Source organism: Equus caballus, chromosome 23, assembly GCF_041296265.1.
Source record: "Equus caballus isolate H_3958 breed thoroughbred chromosome 23, TB-T2T, whole genome shotgun sequence".
Classification (NCBI taxonomy): Eukaryota; Metazoa; Chordata; class Mammalia; order Perissodactyla; family Equidae; genus Equus; species Equus caballus.
In genome coordinates, this window is record NC_091706.1 from 63,854,905 (window position 1) to 63,882,563 (window position 27,659).

The following is a 27,659-nucleotide window of genomic DNA, read 5'->3' on the forward strand; positions in this document are numbered from 1 at the left end:
CTCCAGATAGAGGAGGAGAAAGAACTAAGACCAAAAAGAAATGAAGAAAGTTTCCAAGAAATATCCGACTCAATTAGGAAATGCAACATGAGAATTATAGGTATTCAAGAAGGAGAATAGGAGAATGGAGCAGAGAGCTTGTTCAAAGAAATAATAGTGGAGAATGTCCCAAAGCTAGGGAAGGAAATCCATGTGGAAGAGGCTGCCAGATCTCCTAAATATGTCAATGTAAAAAGACCTACTGCAAAGCATATAGTTGTGAAACTGGCAAAACTGAATGACAAAGAATACTAAGGGCAGCAAGGCAGAAGAAAATGACCTACAAAGGCACCCCCATCAGGTTTTCAGTGGAGTTCTCTGCAGAAACCTTATAGGCTAGGTAAGACTGGAATGATGTATTCAAATCATTGAAGGACAAAAACTTTCAGCCAAGAATACTCTATCCTGTGCAAATATCCTTTAGATATGATGGAGAAATAAAAACTTTCCCAGACAAACATAAGCTAAGGGAGTTTGCAGCCATGCCCCCCCCCCCGCACCCCCCCAGTAATCCTCAAGAAGGCCCTCATCCCTGGAAAAAAAAGGGAGGAGAAAAGGGTTACAAAGCATGGAGTTAAATAGGTAGACAGATTCAGAGCAGGATAGCAAATACTGAAGTATTGCATTAAAGACAAAGGGAAGGAGAGCACTAAAAACAAAGATAATCTGGTCGTTTTAACCACAAACTCATAACACAACATGGAATAAGATGTGAGAAAAACTTAGGAGGGAAAGAAGAAAGGGACTGAATCGATTTAGTCTAAGGAAATTAGAGGCCATCAGAAAAGGGACTATTTTGTCCACAAGATCTTGAATATAAACTTCAGGGTAACCACTAAACAAAAAAGCAGAACAGAGACACAAATAATAAGTAAGAAGAAAACAAAGAAACACAACATAAAAAACTCCATAACTTGATTGGTAGACCAAAATAAACAGGACAAGAAACAAAGGAAATGCAGGAAAACCAGAAAACGAGTGATAAAATGGCAGCATTAAGCCCTCATATATTGATAATCACCCTAAATGTAAATGGATTGAATTCTCCAATAAAAAGACACAGAGTGGTGAGATGAATTAAAGAACAAGACTCAACAATATGCTGCCTCCAGGAAACACATCTCAGCTCCAATGACAAACACAGGCTCAGAGTGAAGGGGTGGAAGATGATACTCCAAGCTAACGGCAAACAAAAGAAAGCAAGTGTCACAATACTTATATCAGACAAAGCAGACTTCCAGATAAAACAGGTGAACAGAGACAAAGAGGAGCAGTATATAATGATCAAAGGGACATTCCATCAAGAAGAAATAACACGAATATCTATCCACCCAACACAGGAGCACCAAAGTACATAAAGCAACTATTAACAAACCTAAAAGAAGACATTAATAATAGCACAACAATAGGGGACCTCAAAACTCCACTCACATCAATGGATAGATCATCCAGACAGAAAATCAACAAGGAAACAGTGAAATTGAATGAAAAGCTAGACAGATGGACTTAATAAACATATATAGAACACTCCACCTAAAAACAGCAGAATACATGTTCTTCTCAAGTGTGCATGGAACATTCTCAAGAATAGACCATATGTTGGGAAACAAGGCAAGCCTCAATAAATTTAAGAAAATTGAAATAACAAGCATCTTTTCTGATCACAATGCCATAAAGCTAGAAATTAATTACAAGAAAAGAGCTGAGAAAAGGACAAAGATGTGGAGACTAAACAACATGCTATTGAACGAGCAATGGATCGTTGAAGAAATTAAAGAAGAAACCAAAAAATATATGGAGAGAAATGAAAATGAAAACATACCATACCAACTCATATGGGATACAGCAAAAGCCGTATTAAGAGGGAAATTCATTGCAATACAGGATCACCTTAACAAACAAGAGAAAACCCAAATAAGCAATCTCAAACTACACCTAATTGAAAGAGAAAAAGAAAAACAAACAAAGCCCCAAAGTCATTAGGAGATAAATAATAAAAATCAGAGCAGAAATTAATGCTATTGATACACAAAAGGCAGGAGAAAGGGTCAATGAAAGAAAGAGCTGGTTCTTTGAGAAGATAAATAAAATTGACAAACCCTTAGCCAGTCTTACAAAGAAAAAAAGAGAGAAAGCTCAGATAAATAAAATTAGAAATGAAAGAGGAGAAATAACAATAGACACCACAGAAATACAACAGATTATGAGAGAATACGATGGAAAACTATATGCCAACAAAATGGACAATCTAGAGGAAATGGATAAATTCTTAGACTTGTACAACTTCCCAAAGCTGAATCAAGAAGAAATAGAGAATCTGAATAGACCAGTCACAAGTAAAGAGAGTCAACCAGTAATCAAAAGTGTCTCAAAGAATAAAAGCCCAGGACCAGATGGCTTCCCTGGGGAATTCTACCAAACTTTCAGAGAGGATTTAATACCTATCCTTCTCAACCTATTCCAAAAAATTAGGGAAGATGGAATGCTTCCTAACTGATTCTATGAGGCCAACATCACTCTGATACTAAAGCCCGACAAGGACAACACAAAAAAGGAAAACTACAGGCCAATATTACTGATGAACACAGATGCAAAAATCCTCAACAAAATATTGGCAACCTGAGTACAGCAATACATCAAAAAGGTCACACATCATGATCAAGTGGGATTTATTCCAGGGACACAGGAATGGTTCAACATCTGCAAATCAATCAATGTGATACACCACATTAACAAAATGAGGAATAAAAACCACATGATCATCTCAATAGATGCATAGAAAGCATTTGACAAGGTCCAACAGCAATTTATGAAAAAACTCTTAACAAAATGGTGATAGAAGGAAATTACCTCAACATAATAAAGGCCATATATGAGAAACTCACAGCCAACATCATACTCAATGGGGAAAAACTGAACGACATCCCTCTGAGAACAGGAACAAGACAAGGGTGTCCACTCTCACCACTCTTATTCAACACAGTACTGGAGGTTTTGGCCAGAGCTATTAGGCAAGAGAAAGGAATAAAAGGAATCCAAATAGGGAGTGAAGAAGTGAAACTCTCAATGTTTGCAGACGACATGATCTTGTATACAGAAACCCCTAAAGACTCTATTGGAAAACCATTAGAAATAATTAACAACTACAGTAAAGTTGAGGGGTACAAAATCAACTTACAAAAATCAGTTGCATTTCTGTACTCTAATAAACTTACAGAAAACGAACTCAAGAATACAATCCCATCTACAATTGCAAAACAAAGAATAAAGTACCTAGGAATAAATTTAACTAAGGAGGCAAAGGACTTATACAATGAAAACTATAAGACATTATTGAAAGAAATAGACAATGACGTAAAGAGATGGAAAGAGATTCCATGCACATGGATTGGAAGAATAAACATAGTTAAAATGTCTGTACTACCCAAAGCAATCTCAGATTCAATGCAGTCCCAATCAGAATCCCAAGGACATTCTTCATGGAAATAGAGCAAAGAATTCCAAAATTCATAAGGGGCAACCAAAGACCCCAAATTGCAAGAGCAATACTGAGAAAAAAGAACAAAGCTGGAGGCATCACAATCCCTGACTTCAAAATGTGCTACAAAGCCATAGGGATCAAAACAGCATGGTACTGGTCAAAAAACAGGTACACAGATCAATGGAACAGAACTGAAAGCCCAGAAATAAAACAGCACATCTACAAACAGCTAATCTTCAACAAAGTTACCAAGAACATACAATGGAGAAAAGACAGTCTCTTCAATAAATGGTGTTGGGAAAACTGGACAGCCATATACAAAAGAATGAAAGTAGACCACTATCTCATGCCATACACAGATAGCGAACTCAAAATGGATCAAAGACTTGAAGATAAGTCCTGAAAAAATAAAACTCCAGAACGATTGAAGGGGTGGAGCAAAATGGCGGGGTGAGCTGACCCAGGATTCTCTCCCCTCCAAAATACAACAAAGGATTGGAAAAACTGAATTTCAGAGAATAAATCTAATGCCAACACGTTAGAGACCTACAATACCAAGAAGGTGGAGAACATAAACCTTGCTGACGGCCTTGGAGGTGCTGGAACGGGTAGGAGAGAACTTCACTCCCTCCCCTAGAGACTGGGATTGCTGCTGCGGGTCAGGGAAGGAGCGGGGGAGGGGCTGCGTGGCCGGGGGCTTATCCAGGACTCCTGCCGCTGGTTCAGTGGAGACCCGTTGAAGGGGGAGAGCTTCCGTGTGCAGGGACCCCATAAACCCAGGGCCTCCGGAGACCAGAGAACAGAACTGATCTGAATCCAGATAGGGGGTGAGAATAGCAGCCCCTCCCTGACAGAAAAGCACACTGGGCGCCGCCATCTTGCCCAAAGGCAGAGAGCTCAGAACACGCGGCTCTCGACCCCCATCTAGTGGCGACAGGCTGTAACTGCCACCGAATTCTACCACCACGCGAAAAAACCGCTCCTCTACCATCCAGCAATTTATAAAAGCCCCAGACCAGAAGGAAAACAATAAAAACATAGAATTAAGTCCTGAGGTCTTGGAATTGGGTAAACTAAGTGATAATGAGTTCAGAGCAGCTATAATCAAAAAACTCAATGAGGTAGAGAGAAAGACAGAGAAACAAGCCAATGAGTTCTGGAGTTACTTCACAAAAGAGATTGAAATTATAAAGAAGAATCAAACAGAATTACTAGAGATGAAAAACACAATGGACCAGATAAAACAGAATACAGATTCCCTGAATGCCCATGTAGACACCATAGAAGAGCAAATTAACATAACTGAAGATAGACAGGCTGAATGGCTCTAGACAGAGGAAGAAAGAGAACTAAGAATTAAAAAAAAAACAAGGAAAATCTCCAAGAGATAGTGGATTCAATCAGGAGTAAGAACTTAAGGATCATAGGAATTCCCAAGAACGTGGAAAAGGAAAATGGAGCAGAAAGTGTGCTTAACGAAATTATTGAAGAGAACTTCCCACATCTAGGGATTGACGGAGAAAGGTGTGTAGAGGAAGCTTTCAGATCTCCTAGATTTGTCAATGTAAAAAGACCTACTGCAAGGCACATAGTAGTACAATTGGCAAGAAGGAAAGATAAAGAAAGAATACTCAGGGAAGTAAGAAAAAAGAAGAGAATAACCTACAAAGGAGCCCCTATCAGACTTTCAGCGGATTTCTCTACAGAAACCTTACAAGCTAGGAGAGAATGGAGTGACATAGTCAAAGCTTTAAAAGATAAAAATCTTCAGCCAAGAATACTCTATCCAGCAAGAATTTCCTTCAGATATGAGGGAGAAATTAAATCTTTTCCAGACAAACAAAAGTTAAGGGAATTTGTAACTAAAAGCCCTCCACTACAAGAAATCCTCAAGAAGGCTCTCATACCTGAAAAAAGAAAAAAGGGAGAAAGGGGTCACAATCCACAGACTAGGGAGACTGATGGAGAGAACCAGAATAGGATAGCAAATATTCAACTATAGCATTAGGGTAAAGGTAAGGAAACTTCCAAAGCAAGGATGATCTTATCACTCTAACTACAAATTCATAACACGAGTTGGAATAAGAAATGAAAATAATTATTTAGGAGGGGAAGAGCAAAGGGTCTAAATCAGTATTAGCCAAGTAAGTAAGAGACCACCAGAGAATAGAATATACACGAGATTCTAAATACAAACTTCAGGGTAGACACTAAAATAAAATACGGAACAGTCACAAATCATAAATAAGGAAAAATCTAAGAAACCCAGCATAAGAAATTGCATAAAACTCCGGGAAGATACTATAGGTAGTACACTCTTTGACATAGAACTTAAAAGGATCTTTTCGAATACCATGTCTTCTCAGACAAGGGAAACAAAAGAAAAACAAGCAGGACTTCATCAGACTAAAGAGCTTCTGAAAGGCAAAAGAAACGAGGATCAAAACCAAAAGACAACCCACCAAGTGGGAGAAAATTTTTGCAAATCATCTATCTGATAAGGGGTTAATCTCCAGAATATATAAGGAACTCACACACTGAACAAGAAAAACAAACAGCCCAATCAAAAAATGGGCAGAGGATATGAACAGACATTTTTTCCAAAGAAGATATACAAATGGCTGTTAAACACATGAAAAGATGTTCATCATCACTAATCATCAGGGAAATGCAAATCAAAACTACATTAAGATACCACTTTATGCCTGTTAAAATGGCTATAATCACTAAGACTAAAAATAATAAATGTTGGAGAGGGTGTGGAGAAAAGGGAACCCTCGTACACTGCTGGTAGGAATGCAAACTGGTGTAGCCACCATGGAAAACAGTATGGAGATTCCTCAAAAAACTGAAAATAGGGGCTGGCCCTGTGGCCGAGTGGTTAAGTTTGCATGCTCTGCTTCGGAGGCCCAGGGTTTCACTGGTTCAAATCCTGGGCATGGACATGGCACTGCTCATCAGGCCATGCTGAGGTGGCATCTCACGTACCACAACTAGAAAGACCCACAACTAAAATATTTACAGCTATGTACTGTGGAGCTTTGGGGAGACAAAGGAAAAATTAAAAAAAACCAAAAAAACAACTAAAAATAGAACTACCACATGACCCAGCTATCCCCCTGCTGGGTATCTACCCAAACAACTTGAAATCAACAATCCAAAGTAACATATGCACCCTATGTTCATTTCAGCACTATTGACAATAGCCAAGACATGGAGGCAATCCAAGTGCCATCAACTGATGATTGGATAAAGATGTGGTATATATACATAATAGAATACTACTCAGCCATGAAAAAAGACAGGTTCATCCCATATGCAACACCATGGAAAGACCTGGAGGGAATTATGCTTAGCAAAATAAGCCAGCCTGAAAAGACAAACACCAGATGATTTCACTCATATGTGGAATATAAACAAGCACATGGACAAAGAAAACAGTTCAGTGGTCACCAGGGGAAGGGGGGTGGGGGTGGGGGGTGGGCACAGGGAGCATCTAGGTGGTGACAGACAAGAAATAATGTACAACTGAAATCTCACAATGATGTAAACTATTATGAACTCAAAAAAAAAAAACTACATAAGCTAGAAGACAGTAGATTGACATCTTCAAAGTGCTGGAAGGAAAGGAAATGTCAACCTGGAATTCTACACCAAGCGAAAAAATAAATTTCAAAAATGAAAGAGAAATGAAGACTTTTCCAGACCAATAGGGTTTCTCTTCCTCATGAAACAGGAAATTGACTGCCAACCACTGATTCTCCCACTTCTTTCTAGCTAACTGAACCCTAACTTTTTGAAAAATTGAGGTAAAATTCACATAACATAAATTCACCATTTATTTATTTATTTATATTTTTTTCCCTTTTTCCTCCCCAAAGCCCCCCAGTACATAGTTGTGTGTTTTCAGTTGTGGGTCCTTCTAGTTGTGGCATGTGGGACGCTGCCTCAGCGTGGCTTGATGAGCAGTGCCATGTCTGCGCCCAGGATTCAAACTGGTGAAATCCTGGGCTGCCGAAGCAGAGGGCACGAATTTAACCACTCCGCCATGGGGCTGGCCCCTAACCATTTTAAAAGGTACAATTTAGTGGCTTTTAGTACATTCACAACATTGTGCAACCATCACACCAATTCCAGAACATTTTTATTACCCCCAAAATATACCGTGTACCCATTAAGCTGTCAGTCCCCATTCTGTCCTCTGCCCGGTCCCTGGCAATCACTAATCTGCTTTTTGTATCTATGTAATTTCTTATTCTGAGCGTTTAATACAAATGGATTCATACAATATGTGGCCTTTTGTGTCTCGCCTCTTTCACTCAGCATAATGGTTTTCAAGGTTCATTCATGTTGTAGCATGTATCAGTACCTCATTCATTTTTGTGTGAGAGGAACATTCACCCTGAGCTAACATCCATTGCCAATCCTCCACTTGTTTTGCTTGAGGAAGATTAGTCCTGAGCTAACATCTGTGCCAGTCTTCCACTACTTTGTACTTGGGATGCCTCCACAGCATGCTGATGAACGGAGTAGGTCTGCACCCGGGATCCGAACCCACGAACCCTGGGCCACTGAAGCGAAGCACAGAGAATTTTAACCACACTGCCACCAGGCTGACCCCACTTCATTCATTTTTATGGCTGAATAATATCCCATTGCATGGATATACCACATTTTGTTTATCCATTCATCAGTTGATGGACATTTGGGTTGTTTCCATTTTGGGGCTCTTGGGAACAATGCTGCTATGAACATTCCTGTACAAGGTTTCGTTTCAACACCTATTTTCAGTTCTGTTAGGAATCTACATAACAGTGGAATTACTGGGTCATATGGTAATTCTGTGTTTAGCCTTTTGAGGAACCACTGAACTGTTTTCCAAAGTGGCTGCACCATTTCCCATTCCCGCAAGCAATGTATGATGAATCCTAATTTTCAGTCAGGGCTGCAGTATGCCCTCTTCCTCAGGAAGGATCATGATTGGTAAAAGCCAGTTGAGGGAGATTACATTTCCCAAAGCCACCACAATATTTCTAATCTGACATGCTTTTCCTGAAACTTGTCACTCCACCTTCAAGAGATGGAGTCTGTTTCCTCTCCCCTTAAAACTGGTCAGACTTTTGTGACTCACTTGACAAGTAGAAGATGGAGTAAGTAATGTTATGTGACTTCTGATGGTATGTCTTAAAAGGCAATAATGGCTTCTGCCTAGCTCTTTTTCTCAGGACATGTGCCCTTGAATCCCTGAGGAGCCATGTAAGAAGTCCAGAAGATCATGAGGAGAGACTACACAGAAATAGAGCGAGATGCCTAAGATGCCCCCGGTGCTCCAGCCCCAGCTGATTATCTTCTTATTTCTTATTTGTTTATTTATTTCTTAAGCAAACATTAAACCACTCTAGTATCATATCTAATTTGATTCTTTTTTATTGAATGAATTAATTTTTTATTGCATAACATTGGTTTATAACATTATATAAATTTTGGGTGTAAATCATTATATTCTGATTTCTGTGTAGATTACATCATGTTCACCACCCAAAGACTAATTACAGTCCATCACCACACACACGTGCCTAATCATTCCTTTCCCCCTCCTCCCTCCCCTGTTTCCCTCTGGTAACCACCAATCCAATCTCTGTCTCTATGTGTTTGTTAGTTGTTTTTTTTTATCTTTTATGAGTGAGTGAGATCATACAGTATTTGACTTTCTCCCTCTGACTTATTTCGCTTAGCTGATTATCTTTTCAATCCAGGCACCAGATATATGGATGAGGAAGTCTTCCGATGATTCCAGCACCAGTGTTGTCTGACTACAATTGTGGACAGATCCCAAACAAAACTGCCTTGCTGACCCCAGTCAATCACCCAAACAGCGAGAGATAATAATAAAATATTGTAATTGTCTTTTAATCCACTCACTTTGGGATGGTTTATTAATCAACAATACATGTCAAAACAATTGATCCCCTTTGCCAGATTCCCAATTTCTAGACTATTTTACATCTAAGAATGGACACGTGGACACAGTTCTGACTAATAAGATATATGAGGAGATTTGTTGGGGGGGGGGCGCTTCTGGGAAAGAGTTTGCTTTCTGATAAAATAGACTGGATATGAGAACCTGTGTTTAGCTCCCCAACCTATGCCTCTGCTTCCTGCCTTTGAATAAGAAGCGTGGACACAATGCTTACATCTGGAGCAGCCATCTTGTGATCCTGAGGCGACAGGTCAGAGGATAAAATATCAGCATCTGAGGATGACGGAGAAAAATGGACAGTGCTTGGAAGTTGGATGGCATTGGTGAATCCCTAAAGAAACCCTGGAAGCTCCTGGGTTTGACTACATTTTCTGAGCCAGAGCACTTACACTTCTTCCAACTATTTTTTGTTTTCATGTACCATAGTTCTGGGTTATAGGTGTTTCTCAATTTCATCTAAGAAGCAGTTTTCGATTCTTTTTGTTGTTGTTTTGAGGTGATTTTCTAGAAGAAACCTTTTATTCAACTTTTTTTTTTTTGGCTGGGAAAGATTTGCTCTGAGTTAACATCTGTTGCCAATCTTCCTCTCTCTCTCTCTTTTTTCTCTCCCCAAAGCGCCAGCACATAGTTGTATATTTTAATTGTAAGTCCTTCTAGTTCTTCCAAGTGAGCCGCTGACACAGTGTGGCTACTGACAGACATGTGGTGTGGTTCTGTGCCCAGGAACTGAACCCGGGCCACCGAAGTGGAGTGTGCTAAACTTTAGCTGCTAGGTCATCAGGGCTGGCTCTTATTCAACTCCTTGAAACTGATCAACCTTACTCATAATAAGAAAATGCAAGTTAAAACAATAGGAAAATACCATTTTCATCTCTCAGATTGACAAAAAGAAAAAGGTTTGATTGTAAAACATGTTAGGAAAGGTGTGGGAAAGGCTTGCTTACATGCTGCTGGTTGGAACATAAATAGGAATAGACTTTTGGAGTGAATTTAGGGTACCTAAGGAAATGTAAAATGCACATAGCCTTTGACCTACCATTTCCCCTTGTAGGAGTTTGCCTAATAGATAAACTCACAAAGACTACGTGCAAGGGTGTTTACAACATTATTTATAATAGTGAAAAAGTGGGAACAACTTAAACATGAGACTGGTTAAATAAATCATGATATATCCATATGGTGGAATACTATGCAGCCATTAAAAATGATGAGGTAGGGGCTGGCCCCATGGTGTAGTGGTTAAGTCTGGCGTGTTCCACTTTGGCAGCCTGGATTCACGGGTTTGGATCTTGGCTGCAGACCTACATGACTCGTCAAGCCATGTGGCAGCAACCCACATACAAAATAGAGGAAGACTGGCACAGATGTTAGCCCAGGGGTAACTTTCTCAGGCAAAAAAAGAGGAAGATTGGCAACAGATGTTAGCTCAGAGTGAATCTTCCTCACCAAAATAAAAGGAGAAAATGATGAGGTAGATATATATGCTCTTGTATATAATGAAACAAGTGTATATAGTATCCTCTTATTTTTATTAAAAAAGTATGGGGAACACACAAATATATATTTATATTAATTATAATTATAATAGCACATTTATATTATAAATATAATATAAATAAAAATATTATAAATATGACAGGATTGTTGAGGGCCGTTTTGGAGGCTGGCTACCAGACAGGCAGATGAAGTCTCCCTCTGGTCTCCATCTCTAACAGATGGTTACAAGGCACAGTGTTTCTCTATTGCCTGTCGAGAGATGTCCTGCGTGGCTAAGTGACAGCTGGGCTGGCTCTGTAATGCACCACCTTACAATTGCTTCCCATCCTTTCCTGCCTCACTTCCCTTTGCCCTCACTCTCCCTAGAAAGGATTGGTTCTTAAGCTTTGCCTGGGCTCTGTTTTCTAGGGAACTGGAGCTAAGACAAATAGTACAGCTTAAATATTTCATGATAAAAATTTTAAATGGGGGGGCACAGGGAACAGAAAGCACTCAAGATATGTGAGGGGTCAGTGTGATTGGTCCATGTCCTCTCTTCCTGAGAAAACTCTTGAAAATACTGAGAGAAGAGGAGTCGTGGTATAAGAGTACTGCCAATGAGCAGTGAACCCATTTAATTAGATTTCCTTTGCCAGTTAATTCTTTTCTCTTCAAAATCACTTTTGAAATGTCCAAGGAAATATAAAAATGGGAGAAAATCTTTTTCAGTACTGGAGGGGCAAAAATTTATATTTGTATTTTGTGAAACTTCAGCAAGATACAGAGCAAGTGTATCTGGACTGAAGGGAATATTAACCGCTTTCAACTTCATGAATATAGAAGAAAATCTCACCTGGAAAAGGAGTAGGTGAAAGTCACCCAAAGAGCTCTCCTGCAAACCCCAGATCAGAACAACAGACCTGGGGGGGAGTGGCCTGCAGGATGGTAGGGGAGGGAGCTCAAAGAGCCTGGACCCTGCCCAGGGCCAGTCCTGGAGCAGCTCTCTCCTTGCTCACTCTCAGCATTTCCACAGAGTAGACCCCTCTAAGCAAATCAGGAACTTTGCTGCAGGGCCCCCAACAAAGAGCTGTGCCTCAGTTAACTCCTGGTTGCCACAAACATCACAGGGAGAAAACAACTACTAACTACATCAGTGAATATGGTGGGCCCACTACTTTCTTGTCCAAGGTGAAAAATTACGCACTTTATTTACACAAATTTGCCTTGAACACTTACATTTAAAAAAGTCACACTTTAACACGAAAAGTACCTATAATAAAGGCATAACACAAGACAATGTAGTAGAGTTCAAGTATCCAGCTGCCTGTTTTTATAAGTAAAGTTTTAATGGAACACAGTCACGCCCCTTTGTTGTTGAGGTGTTGTCTATGGCTGCTTTCTCCCTACATGGCAGAGGTGAGTAGCTGAGTAATTACAACAGACGCTCGCCAGTCTCAGCTATTTACTGTCTGAAAAGGTGGCTTGCAACAGCACTGTAGTTAAACGCAGCCTGTGAGAAACCGTTTCAGTAAGGATATATTCTCTCACTTGGATTGCACATTTTCCCCAAGCCCTCATGCAGGTGTACACCTTCTGCTTCAAGACCTTATATCTCTAGATATAAATGCTTTAACAAAAATTACAAATCTTTTATAAATATTTCAATCGTATCCTATGTGACACATGGCATTGCAGTTCTACAAAGTAGTAAACTCTGTAAAGCACCTTGAGGTTAGCACGAGTTTTTATATTGAAAAAGGGCCACAATCTAATATAGAATGGGAAAAGTTGAATTTTGAGCACAGAAAGGGGTGAAACCTCTCTAGAGTGTCCATTTAGGAGGCTTATACCATATTAAGCCCTAAAGTTCCTATCGGCTTCTTGCCCTCACCTCTCCAGATAACAGCAGAAAGAAGGGGTTTAGGTGATCCAGCCATTTCTATTCATTGGCATCTATTCCTTGGAATTTGAGGGCCATGAATTGTTTTTAAGGACCTGGGATTTTGGGAAGGACCCATGACATTAGCCATCATTCTTATGTCAGGGAACACCCCACAAGTCTCCTAGGAGTGTCTCTCTATATTTACAGCTGTTCTTGAGTTTGAGCAAAGAATGTACATTACTGCGTGGGTTGCATAGAGGGGCCTAATAAACGGTTGCCCTTTCTCCCTGGGGAGATGGTTCGTCCCTCTTCACTCTTTTCCTATATCTCCCCAACAATCTCAATTCTAAGATGGCAAAAGTACCCTAGATTAGGGGCTGGAGACAGGGAGGGGCCATGGGGTGGTCAGTGGGGAGCAAAGTACAATTGGATACCTGATTCTGGGAATTATCTCAATGACTTCACTGGAGAATAAACAGGCTTGGGATTTTGAAGAACCAATAAACTGCCTCTGTGTAAGAGTGAGAAAGATGTAATGCATAAAATCATGGAGCAGCAAGTTTAATTTATATTTGGGGTAAAAACTATAACAAAGTTAGCTTGCTTATGACCAACCGCATATTGGGTTGCAACATGGATCTGTGCTGTGCATCAGAAGGTGCTCAGTAGCTGCTTTCTGATGAGGAGAAGAATCACTACTTTTCTCCAAAGCATTGGTTTTCAGCCTTGATGTTTTGTCATAAATAATATCATGCCAAAAATCTGTGAATGTTTTACCCAGTGAAAATAAAGATGATTTAAGTTTACCTCTATAATGCACCACTTTTACATACTCGCATTCACATTTGCTTTGCTGTGTGGGAGGGAAAGGGGTAGAGTTACAGCATGTACGCTGGAAACTGTGCACTGAGGGATACTGAGCATTCGAATATCATTTGTCAAATGTATCAGGGCAGAAAAATGGCTAATGGCTGCTTCTCTAAAGAACAGGTCCTGACTAAAGCAGGTAATCTTTGGCACAGGAACGTTCCTAGTAGGTGGAGGAGGGAGTATCATCTGTCAGGCTTTTTTTTTTTTTTTTACCCAGGCCCATAACATACTCATAATCACCTGCTCCACCAGCTGGACAGGTGGTGAACAAGAAGGCAGGGGTTAGGTACAACTTGACAGGCGTACTTTAGCACAGGGGCAGAAGAGACAAGGCCATCTCCTAACCAGCAGGCTTGGGCAGTGGCTGGCAGCATTCCTGGGATGGATGTACAGGAGCAGGGTGGGTGTACAGAAGCAGAGGAGGGATTGGAGCATGGAGCAGACAACTGACAGCCTAACTTCCATGACGCAGAGCAGGGGAGAGGGCAGGAAGGAGCTGGAATAGGCTGAAGATCAGGTTTCACAGCTAAGGCATTGTTGATGCTGATCAGACCTCCTATTCCTGCTCCCCTCTACCTGGCTTCTTGGCTCCACCGCTCCACTGGCCAAACCTGGGAGCCACAGTCAGGAGGACCAGCAGCGTGAGCTACTCCATTTCCCATCCATCACTCAGTTTCACTTTCCATAGGCCAGCTGGTTCACTGGGGGTAAGAAGTAGCTGTGGGTCTTCTCTTGGGAGAATTGAAAAAAAAAAAAAGGAGCTTAATAGCTTTGGGAAAACATTGATATTTACAATAAGAAGTAGCTAGGTAGAATGATGAGATATAAGTGAAAAAACCCACATGCAAAATCATTTGACCAGTACTAGTAAAGGTGTGTAAAAATGTGCCCATGAGAAAAAGGACCAGAAGGAAAGGCCAGATGGTTGGCAGTGTCTGAGAGGGGGTAAAGTTGTGACTATATTTTTCCTGTTTTTCTGAATACGCTACTGTCCTTCTATAGTTTAAAAAGCATTTCAAAGTAAACAATTAGGGATCTGCAAATCCAATGATAAAAATTAAGTTTATTCAGACCATCCCTCCTAATAAGAACAACAAGAAAAGACTGACAAATTAAACAAAAAAACTTTCTGAGGCATGATCCATGAAAGAAAGAATCTATAAACTGGACTTCATCAAAACTAAAAATTTCTGTTCTGTGAGACACTGGCAAGAGGATGAAAAGACAAGCCACAGACTCGAAGAAAATATTTGCAAAAGACACAGCTGATAAAGGAATGTTATCTAATATATGCAAAAAACTCTTAAAACACAACAATAAATACAAACAACCCCATTAAAAAACAGGCCAAAGACCTTAACAAACCTTAACCTCAGCCAAGAAGATATACATATGGCAAATAAGCATATGAAAAGATGCTCCACATCAAACGTCACCAGGGAAATGCCAATGTAAACAATGAGATACCATTACATACCTATTAGAATGGCCAAATCTGGAACAATGACAACACCAAATTCTGTCCAGGATGTGGGGAGCAACAGGAACTCTCACGCATTGCTGGTGGGAATGCAAAATGGTACAGACGCTTTGGAAGACAGTTGGGTGGTTTCTTATAAAACAGAACATACTTTCACCACATGATCCAGCAATTGTGCTCCTAGGTATTTATCCAAAGGAGTTTAAAATTTATGCCCACACAAAAACTTGCACACAAATGTTTATAAAGCCACTTTATTCGTAATTGTCAAAACTTGGAAGCAACCAAGATGTCCTTCACTGAATGGATGAACAAACTGTAGTACATCTAGACAATGGAAAATTGTTCAGCACTAAGAAGAAATGAGTTATCAAGCCATGAAAAGACATGGAGGAACCTTAAACGCACATCATTAAGTGGAAGAAGCCAATATGAAAAGGCTGCGTACTGCATGATTCCAACCATATGACATTCTGGAAAAGGCAAAACTGTGGAGAGAGTAAAAAAGATCAGTGGTTCCTGGGATTAGGGAGGAGGGAGGGATGAATAGGTGGAGCACGGAAGATTTTAGGGCAGTGAAACTACTCTGTGTGATACTGTAATGGTGGATGCAAGTCACTTTATGTTTGTCCAAACCTGTAGAATGTATAACACCACGAGTGAGCCCTAATGTAACCTAAGGACTCTGGGTGATAATGAGGTTTCCATGTAGGTTCAGTGATTGTAACAAATGTATTGATCTGTTGCAGGATGTTGAGAGTGGGGAAGGCTGTGTGTGTGGGGACGGGGGTCATATATGGAAAACCTCTGTCCCTTTCTCTCAACTTGGCTGTTGAACCTCAACCTGCTCTAAAAAATAAAGTCTTAAAAAAAATCTGTTTGAAGGCAGTACCAAAACGGTGAAGAATTATGGGGCCAAGACTCACGTGAGAAGGGAAGTTTGCAGAGGTAAGCCTGATATTTGGGGCTGTCCTTCTTAAGGCTTTTGTCAATGATGGGAGCTAAGAAGCTAAAAAGCTGAACAGAAAATTTGACAGATTGATGGGATAGAGGGAACAAGAATTGGAATTCAGGGCCTGATAAGGAGGAGGGGCTCTGGTAAACACCACAGACTTTTGGTTGGCACCCTGCAGGCCCACAGCAATAAGTATGGATTGGAAATAGACGTGTCTCACAGGGACTGAATCCACTTTGAATCCTCTCGGTTTCTGATTGAACTGTGGTCATCTGGGATGGCCAGTGCCTCTAGCTTAGCTTCCAGCCATAAGATACCAAAATCTGATAAGGATAATATGAGAAAGGAAAATTACAGACTAATCTCATTTATGAACATAGATCTTACAAGCCTAAACAAAATATTAGCAAACCAAATCCAATGATATATCAAAGCAATAACACTATGACTGAATTGGGTTTATTTCAGGAGTGCAAGGCCAGTTTAAGACTGAAGAAGCAATCACTGCAATTCACATTAAAAGAATTAGGAAGAAAAATTGCATGATCATATTGATACGCGCAGAAAAAGAATTTGATAAAATTAAACATCCATTTATGACAAAAAAGTTTTCTCAAACAAGGAATAAATGAAATCTGATAAAGAATATCTAGTAAGCAAATGTCGTATTTAAAGGGGAAATGGTGAAAGCTATTCACCAGAGATAAGGAATGAGACAAGTATGCTTGCCATCACTCTTTATATTCAATATTATAGTGGGGTCCTAGCCAGTGTAATAAGGCATGAGAAAGAAGGAAGGGGTAAGGATTGGAAAGGAGGAAATAAAGCAGCCATAATTCACACATGACTTGATTCATATGTTGAAAATCCAAGAGAATCTATAGATGAAAACTATTCGAATAAATAAGTGAATTTAGCATGATCTCTGGATAGAAGACCAAGATATAAAAATCAGTAGGTTTCTATACATCAGTAACAAACCATTAGAAAATGTACTTAAAAATGATACAATTTACAAAATCAACAAAAATAATCAAATAACCAAGAATAAATCTAACAAAAGTTGTGTAAGAGCTCCACGCATAAATTATAAAACATCATTCAGAGAAATTAAAGAAGACTCAAATGAGGAATATATCATGTTTTTGTATTAGATAGCTCAACATTATAAACATGTCATTTTCTCCCAAATTGATCTATGGTCTCAATGAAATAATTTAAATATCAGTGATAATCTCTTTTGTTGTTGTTTGGTGGAAATTGACAATCTGATTTGAAAATGTGTATGCAAATGTAAAGAACCAAGAATTCCCAAGACAATCTTGAAGAACAAAGGGGCTCATTTACCAGGTATCAAACTTATTCTAAAGCTTACACTTGAAACTAATACAATGTTATATGTCAATGATATCTCAATAAAAGAACTTATTATGAAGATACAGTAATTAGATAATGAGATACTCGTGCCAAAATAGACGAACTGACACAATGGAACAGAATAGAGAATAAGAAACAGACCTATATACATGGACACCTGATTTATGAGAAATGTGGCACTGCAGAACAGTGAAGAAAGGAAGACACTTTCAAGTAAATGCACCCAGGTCATTCGGATAGCCATACGTTAAAAGAAAAGAAAAGAAGCAGCAGCAGCAAGCTCTACCTCAAACTATACACAAAATTTAACTCCAGAATGACAGTATATCTAATCGACAAAAGTAAAACCATGTCATAAAGAGTCTGATTCATTTCTTGATGTTTGACCGCTGACAGCTTTTTAAAGCCTCAGTCCTCCCTTCCCCTTGTGCCCCCCATCTAGGCAAACTGATAAGAAAGCCTGGTTGCTGTCTCCTTCCGTACTGGTGAGAGATTCAAACCACACAAGGCCCTGCCCACACTGGGAACCCTCACCCCAGCCCCAATGCCAAATCCACCATAAAAAGGCCAAGCCAGTCTCCTTTCTTTGCTTGCTTAGGATCTGCTTTGGATGCCTGCCCTGCTCTCCCCAGAGACCTCATTTATCTAAGTAATAAACTTCTCACACCCTCTTGATGTGTGTCTATGGCATTATCAGTCTTGACATTTGGACCAAATTTTGGGTGGGGGCCCATCCTTTTGCTTTAGGATAGTCACAACAAATCAGAAAGCTTCTAGAATATAACATAGAAGAATATATTCATGACCTCGAGGATAGGAAAAATTTAAAAGGACACAAAAAGGACTAACCATAAAGGAAGGCTGATACATCAGTCTACATTAAAATCAAGATCTTTTATTCATCAAAAGACATCATTAAGAGAGTGGGGGAAAGAATAACTTTTTAAGCAAATGGTACTATGATAACAGGATATCCACAAAAGAGTGAATTTGGACCCCTACCTCATACCATATGCAGAGTTAACTCCAAATGGATCAATGACCTAAATTTAAGAGCTAAAACTATAAAACTCTTAGAAGAAAACACAGGAGGAAATCTTCATGACCTTGGATTTGGCAATATTGTTTTTAGATATGAAACCAAAAGCATAAGCAAATGAAGAAACAGAGAAATTGGACTTCATCAAAATTGAAAACTTTCGTGCATCAAAGGACACTATCAAGAGTGCAAAGACCACCCAAAGGGTGCCGGCCCCATGGCATAGTGATTAAATTCGGCACCCTCCGTTTCGGTGGCCGAGGTTTGCAGGTTCAGCTCCTGGGTGCAGACCTACATTATTCATCAGCCATGCTGTGGCAATGACCCACATATAAAGTGGAGGAAAACTGGCACAGATGTAAGCCCAGGGCTAATCTTCCTCAGCAAAAAAGAAAAAAAAAGTACAACCCAAAGAAAGGGAGAAATATTCGCAAATCATATACCTGATAAGAGTCTAGTATCCAGAATATATAAGGAATATATAAATGTAGCAACAAAGAGACAAACAACCCAATCCAAAAGATGGGCAAAGGACATAAATAGACATTTCTTCAAAGAAGATATATAAATGTCCAATAACTATATGAAGAGATGCTCAACATCATTAATCATCAGGGAAATGCAAATCAACACCACAGTGGGATACCACTTTGCACCCATTAGGATGGTTTTAATAAAAAAGATAGATAATAACTAGAGTTGGTGAGGATGTGGGGGAATTGGAACCCTTATACATGGCTGGTGGGAATGTAAAATGGTTCAGCCACTTTGGAAAACAGTGTGGCAGTCCCTCAACAGGTCAAACATAGAGTTACCATGTGGCTCATATTCCATTCTAGGCATATACCCAAAAAGAAATGAAAACATGTCCACACAAAAACTTGTACACCGATATTCATAGCAGGACTATTCATAATAGCAAAAAGGCAGAAACAACCCAAATGCCCATCAACTGATGAATGGATAAACAAATGTGGTATATCCATATAATGGAATATTATTCAGCCATAAAAAGGAATGAAATATTCATATGTGCTACAACATGGATGAACCTTTAAAACATTATGCTTAGTGAAAGAAGCCAATCTCAAAAGACCAATATTATATGATTCTATTTATATTAAATGTCTAGAATAGGGAAATCTATAGAGACAGAAAGTAGATTAGTGAACACCTAGGGTTGGGGGATGGGAAGGTTGAGGGGTGATGGTTAAAGGATAGGGGATTTCTTTTGGGGTGATGAAAATGTTCTTAAATTGAGAGTGGTGATGGTTGTCTAATTCAGTGAATATACTAAAGACTACTGAATTTTACACTTTTAAGTGGGTGAATTGTATGGTATGCGAATTATATCTCAGTAAAGATGTTACCAAAAAACTCCATTAACATGAAGGATTTTTTCCCTAGGTGTAAATAGGAATAGTTAGAAAATGATTTAAGACAAAGAAACAAATTACTACATGTTATCTTTTTAGTCTTTTTTATCATGTCTTCAAAACCAAAAAGATCCTTACATTTAAGATAATTTAGGAATATTCCCACCTGACATGGGATGGATTTGAGCTCCTTCAACAACTTTCTTGCACTTGAAAATTTCATAATCTAAGAACAAGAAGACTTTTTCTACTGAAGATCACTGAATGATTGGTTAATAAAAATCAAACAAGGTGAATATACAAGTGAAAAGCAGCTTGTGTTTAATAGGTCAGGAAACCTACAAAGTAGCTTAATCTTTTGTTGTTGCCTACATGTATTGTAAGGCCTAAAATGTCACATGCTGCATTAACATCTCTGAGCCTTACAGGGTCCCAAAGGCCTAACTATGAGTTCTCTTCTCACCGGATGGGCCCCTCACCCAGGGTAAAGGCCCAAAACCTCACTAGTTTCCCCATGAACTGGACCAGCTGCACCTGACCCTCCTCAAATTAATGGGCTTCACCTCCCTGCAGCCTCTGGAATTATTCAAATAAGCCAACCACATCCTCCTGTGGGAACCAAGGGTCACCTCGTCCTCTTGTTACAACAAAGACCACCTCCCACAGCCCCTGTTTGTTCAGGCTACTCCTGAGAGCAGCCCAGTGTGGCGCTGCATGGTGTTTGGTGTCCTCCTCCCCTGGGCTGTGGATATACATGATGAATAAACTGCTGTCAATCTCAGAGGTCCAGTGTCAGCTGTTGTGCATTCGGCCATCCCCAGAACGCTAGGGTGGGACTCTCTCTCACCAACAGGATGAAGAGGAGGTGACAGAGCACTATATCTCCTACCCAACCTGCTCCTGCTTCCTGCAGCTGCTGCTGCCCTCTATGCTGCTGCAACAGCTCACAGCCTCCCATTAGTCTGACCTCTTGTCCCATGCAAAACCATCCAATTCTGCAAACTTTGCACCTGCCCCAACCAGTACACTGTTTACCTCACAGATAACCCACAGCCACTGTCATCCCATGAAGCCTTCAAACTGTCTGCTGCAAACTCCTCTCCAGGAACTTACCAAGCCCTGGCTCCTCTGTCTCAGAGCTGAGGAATTAGAGCCAAAGACAATCTTTGTGCAGAGTGGGCATTTAGCAGAGGTTTCTTTATTGATTTGGTGCTCACTGATGGGGGATGCTTGTGTGGATAGAACAGGGGGATCATGGTCTTCCTGGCATAGTCGCGTAATGAGTTTTTATTTTTATTTTTATTTTTTTTAAAGATTTTATTTTTTCCTTTTTCTCCCCAAAGCCCCCCGGTACATAGTTGTATATTCTTTGTTGTGGGTCCTTCTAGTTGTGGCATGTGGGACGCTGCCTCAGCGTGGTTTGATGAGCAATGTCATGTCCGCGCCCAGGATTCGAACCAACGAAACACTGGGCCGCCTGCAGCGGAGCGCGCGAACTTAACCGCTCGGCCACGGGGCCAGCCCCGCGTAATGAGTTTTTAATGATGTGGCTCTTCATGTTTGCCCTTCCTGCCTCACGGTCTATAGTGAACAGCAAGCAAGGGAGATGAAGGACATGAAAAGCCTCTGTGGACTGTGGATGGCTACACAACTCTAAAGGATTCATATTCGTTTGTTCCTAGAAAATTGCTAAGGCCAGACCCTGCTTCCATGATAATGCTACAGTACCACAATTACTGTAATAGAAATTCTTCAGTTACTGACTTATATGTACCATGGGTCATATCAGGGCCCCATAAAGAAAAATCCTGACAGACAGACATACCACCGATGTGACTTTGTCCCTCCACAGAAACCTTATGAAGAAGTTTTGCTGTGTTTCATTCTCAGAAAATACTGGTGAAAACCTAAGATGTGCCAAGCATTATACTAGGGGCTGGAGATGGAGAAGCATGTTGCCCTTTTTTTAATTTTAAAATTTTGCTAGGAAACATACAACATAAAATTTACCATCTTTTTTTTTAAAGTTGAGGTATAATTGACAGATAATATCATTTTAGTTTCAGGTGTAGAACATAATGATTCAATATTTGCATATATTGAGAAATAATCACCACAATAAGTCTAGTTAACATCTGTCACCATACATAGTTACAAAAAATTTTTTTCTTGTGATGAGGATTTTCAAGATCTTCTCTCTTAGCAACTTTCAAATATACAATACAGTATTGTTAACTATAGCCAGCCCTGGGGGTCTAGTGGTTGAGATTCAGCGCTCTCACTGCCGTGCCCTGGGTTCATTCCCTGGTCAAGGAACCACACCTCCCGTCTGTCGGTTGTCATACTGTGGCTGCCGCATGTTGCTGTGAAGCTGAAAGCTATGCCACTGGTGTTACAAATACCAGCAGGGTCACTCATGGTGGACAGGTTTCAGCAGAGCTTCCAGACTAAGAGAGACTAGGAAGAAGGAACTGACCACCCACTTCTGAAAAAGTTGGCCATGAAAACTCTGTGAATAGAAGCGAAGCATTGTCTGATGTAGCACTGGAAGAAGAGAGGATGGTGCAGAAAGATCAGGCGGGGCTCTGCTCTGCTGTGCACAGGATCACTAGGAGTCAGAATTGACTCACGGCACTAACAACAAATTATTAACTGGAGTCACCATACTGTACATAACATCTCCACGACTTAATTATTTTATAACTAGGAGTTTGTACATTTTGGCCCCCTTCACCCCCCACCCCTCGGCATTCACCAATCTGTTCTCTGTATCTATGAGCTTGTTTTTTTTTTTTTTTTGCTTTAATTCCATGTATAAGTGAGATTGTACGGTACTTGCCTTTCTCTGTTTAACTTATTTCACTTAGCATAATGCTCTCAGGGTCCATCTATGTTGTCAAAAATGGCAAGATTTCATTCTTATTTATGGCTGAATAGTATACCATTGTATACGTATCACATCTTCTTTATCCACTCATCCATTGATGGACACAGGTTTTTTACATATCTTGGCTATTATAAATAATGCTGCAATGAACATGAGGGTGCATGTATCATTTCAAATTAATGTTTTTGTTTTCTTTGGATAAATACCCAGAAGTGGAATTGCTGGATCATATGATAGTTCTATTTTTAATTCTTTTTGAGTAAGCTCCATACTGTTTTCCATAGTGGCTGCACCAATTTATGTTCCCACTAACAGTGCACTAGGGTCCCCTTTTCTCCACATCCTTGCCAAGTTATTTCTTGTGTTTTTGATAATAGTCATTCTAATAGGTGTTTGGTGATATCTCATTGTGGTTTTGATTTGCATTTTCCTGATAGTGATGTTGAGCATCTTTTCATGTACCTGTTGGCCATCTCTATATCGTCTTTGGAAAAACGTCTATTCAGATCCTCTGCCCATTCTTTAATCGGATTGTTTGTTTTTTTGCTATTGAGTTGTATGAGTTGTTTATATATTTTCGATATTAACGTCTTATCAGATAGATGATTTGCAAATATTTCAGTCCATTCATTAGGTTGTCTTTTCATTTTGTTGATAATTTCTTTTGCTGTGCAGAAGCTTTTTAAATTGATGTGATCCCTCTGGTTTATTTTTGCTTTTGTTGCCTTTGCTTTTGGAGTCAGACCCAAAAACTCATCGCCAAGACCAGTGTCAGGGAACTTATTATTTATGTTTCCTTCTAGGAGTTTTATGGTTTCAGGTCTTAAATTTACCATCTTAACTGTTTTTAAGTGTACAGTTCAGTAATGTGAAGTGTATTTGCATTGTCGTGCAGCAGATCTCCAGAAACTTTTTGTCCTACAAAACTGAAACTCTGCATCTATTAAACAACAACTCTTTGCCTCCTTGGTTAAGTTATTCCTAAGTTTTCTATTCTTTTTGATGCTCTTGTAAATGGAATTGTTTTCTTAATTTTCTTTTCAGATGTTTTTCTTTTCATATTTTTGTGTGTTGAAGCAGCAGCATTTTCATACACGAGCATTTTTATTAATGCCCAAGGGCTAAGATTTCCAGGGAGTTGGACAGGAAGCCCCAGAGTAGTATTAGGCAGCAAGATCACCAGCAACCGCTATGCAGTTGTAGGACTATCGCTAGATGGCAGCCAGAGGCACTAGGGGGCAGCACCTGCCCACCAAAGCTCCTTATCCCCAGGACTCTCAACGACGGGAACTATAAAAGCTCATCTGCTCCAGCAGTTCTCAGTCCTGGCCTTACATCAGGATCACTGGGAAGCTTGTTAAAAACGGCAGGTTACATAATTTGTGGGGCCCACAGTAAAATGAAAATGTGGACCCTTTGTTCAAAAAGTAGGGAAAAAAATGCCTTTAAAGGTACTAAAATATAAAGCTTTTCCCTTTTTACTATAGTCTCTCTCTTGACTTATCCTGGTATATTTTTACTTGCCTAATGTTATTCTAAGTAAACGAAAATTAGGGGGCCGGCCAGGTGGCGCAGCGGTTAAGTTCGCATGTTCTGCTTCTCGGAGACCTGGGGTTCCCCAGTTGGGATCCCGGGTGCGGACATGGCACTACTTGGCAAAAGCCATGCTGTGGTAGGCATCCCACGTATAAAGTAGAGGAAGATGGGCATGGATGTTAGCTCAGGGCCAGTCTTCCTCAGCAAAAAGAGGAGGATTGGCAGTAGTTAGCTCAGGGGTCATCTTCCTCAAAAAAAAAAAAAAAAAATTAAAACTTTGAGTACTCAGCCTGAATTTTACCATTCATCTTTATATTGTGCAATGCTAGTTTTAAATGCAAATAAGAGCATTTAACCTTTATGCAGAGTCACCAATATTACCCAATTCATATTTTGTAGCTAACTCATGCATATGTACTTCATTTTTACTGGAACAGTGGAAACACTGAACAAAATTAACTCAATTATTTTTATTTTATGTCTTGCTACGTGCACATCCAGCGCATGACTCTATGGAAGTCAGTGGCTTTCATGTTATGCTTACCTTGGATTCACTTTGAATCTTGAACAATCGCCACACATCATGGGTCCACCAGAATTCTGTGTTCACGGGAACATCGCAAGTGCTCTGTGTGAATGGGGCAGCAAGGGATGGCAGACATACATGAGCACGTGTTTCCTCTGCTCATGCACACTCCAGGATCCCATCAGACATCGCTTACAAAATACAAGTTCAAAGATAAAATTACACCCCCCCCACACACAAATGTTTATTCCATTTCAGAGGTTATGGGCAGCTGGAAATCAATTCAGGGACACCCCAGGGAGCCCAGGCAACCTGGTTAAGAGACGCGTGTGGATCCTGCCGAAACCACAGACCTCAGGTCAGAGACAGGAGTCCTCAGCAAGGTCAGAGTCCTTCATAATCTGCGAAGTTACAGCAAAGACCTCCTTATGCTGCTCTCAGGTGTACCCAAATAGTTAAGAGTAGTTTCAAAAGAAATATGACAAAGCAAAGCTAAGGAGCACCCTCACTGCAGGCGTCTTCCAGCCTCTCTGACTGCCCGCTCACCTGGCTCATTGCCTTCACTTGGAAGAGGGTGTAGTGGGCAACACAAGTAGAAAAGAGGAAGAAATTGAAAGCATAAAAAATTGGTAAGATGAAAGTAAAACTGTCACTATTGGAAGGTGATATGATTTTATACCTGAAAATCCCAAGATAATCAACTCAAAAATTACTACTAGTACTACTATGAGTGAGAGAGAGAGAGAGAGAAAAGTAATGTAGCAGAATACAAAATTAATATGTGGAAATCAAAAGCCTTTGTATATACCAATGACAATCAGAAGATATACTGGAGAAGAAAATCCCCTTTACAATAGCAGCACAAAGGAATAAATACCTAGAAATAACATGCAAAACCTTTTTGGGAAAGACGTTAAAACATTTTCAGACATAAATGCAGTTTTGAACAAATGGAAAGATATACCATATTCTTAGGGATAGGAACACTAAAAAAATTCTTCCTAAGTTAATTTATAAATTAATGTGATTCCCAAAAAAATACCAATAGATTTCTTGGTGGGGGGCAATTAGACAAGTTGATTCTAAATTTCTGGTGGAAAGTAAGCAAAAATAGTCAGTAAAACTCTCAAAAGGAAGAACAATGATGGTACTGAGATTACTGCTATCAAATAAATTACTAAAACAGTATGGTGGGGCTGGCCCCGTGGCCGAGTGGTTAAGTTCGCGCGCTCCACTGCACACGGCCCAGTGTTTCATTGGTTCGAATCCTGGGCACGGACATGGCACTGCTCATCAAACCATGCTGAGGCAGCGTCCCACATGCCACAACTAGAAGGACCCACAACAAAGAATATACAACTATGTACCAGGGGGCTTTGGGGAGAAAAAGGAAAAAAATAAAATCTTAAAAAAAACAAAAAACAAACAGTATGGTACTTGTACACGAATAGACTGACAGATAAATGGAACAAAAATGTCCAGAAATAGAGCAAATACGTATTAGTATATGATAGAGGTGGCATTTCAAATCAGTAGAATAAACATGTATCTTTTAAATCAATGGTTTTAAGACAACTGAGTAGCCTTCTCAAAAAGGATAGGTGAATTCATACTTTGTATCATACACTTGAATAAACTTCAAATCAATAGAAGGTTTAATTAAAAAATCATACATAACAAGTTCACACATAAAAGTACTAGAAGAGGGGCCAGCCCGGTGGTGCAGCAGTTAAGTTCGCACGTTCTGCTTCTCAGTGGCCTGGGGTTCGCCGGTTCGGATCCTGGGTGCCGACATGGCACCGCTTGGCAAAAAGCCATGCTGTGGTAGGCGTCCCATGTATAGAGTGGAGGAAGATGGGCATGGATGTTAGCTCAGGGCCAGTCTTCCTCAGCAAAAAGAGGAGGATTGGCAGTAGTTAGCTCAGGGCTAATCTTCCTCCAAAAAAAAGGACTAGAAGAAAACGTGGAATAAGTCTTTGAGAAACTTGGAGAGAGGAAAGCCTGTCTAATTAACGCTATGAAACCATAAAATAAAGGATTATATTCATTCTACTACATAAAATAACTTCTGAGTGGCATAACACACCATAAACAAAGCCAAAAGACAAATTACAACCTGAAAAAAATTGCAAATCTTATAACAAACAAAGGCTAATCTCACCTATATATAAAGAGTACCTAATAACCCACTAGAAATATTAGCAAATGACATAAACAGGCCATAGAAAAAGAAATATCGATGACTTTTAAAAACATAAAAAGACGTTCAAACTTACTCATAGTAAGATAAATGCAAATTAAAATCACATCACAGCCAACTGACAAATCCAAAGGTTTGACAGCACACTCTTTTGGCAAGGCGAGGAGTGAGTGACAATCTCATACTTTGCCGGTGGGAGTGCAAAGTGGTACAATCCCTATGGAGAACAATTTTAGAAATATTTACTATAAATTACAAATACCTTTTTCCTTTGACACAACAGTCACAACTCTGAGAATTATTGTTACATTTAATTCCATCTTGGCAACAGCTTTTCAGAGGACCCAGGCTAACACATACCCTTTGTGTGAGTAAGGTGGAAAATGTAAAAATATATATCCGTATTTGCTTGTATTTACATACAATACACTAGAAGAATATAGAAGAAAAGATGCTAAGGGAAGCAATAAAAATGAGGTGGTGATAATGGGTTTGGTGGAGAAAGGGGAGAGAGCAAGACTTTTGGAACAATGTGAATGCATTATCTACGCCAAA

At 39.8% G+C, this 27,659-nt stretch overlaps 1 protein-coding gene across 2 annotated transcripts in view; it reads right to left on the minus strand.

The window, feature by feature from the left end:
- Positions 1-27,659, minus strand: part of SPATA31F1 (SPATA31 subfamily F member 1) — a 54,175-nt gene that overhangs the window by 20,344 nt on the left and 6,172 nt on the right. The window contains exons 3-4 of one of the 2 annotated variants that reach the window (XM_070248797.1): positions 27,181-27,321; positions 24,923-25,006 (exon numbers count right to left, since the gene is read on the minus strand). The exons of the other annotated variant lie outside the window; for it this stretch is intronic. The gene's annotated coding sequence lies outside the window, so the exon portion shown is untranslated. The remainder of the gene's footprint in view (positions 1-24,922; positions 25,007-27,180; positions 27,322-27,659) is intronic. 2 annotated transcript variants of the gene reach the window in all.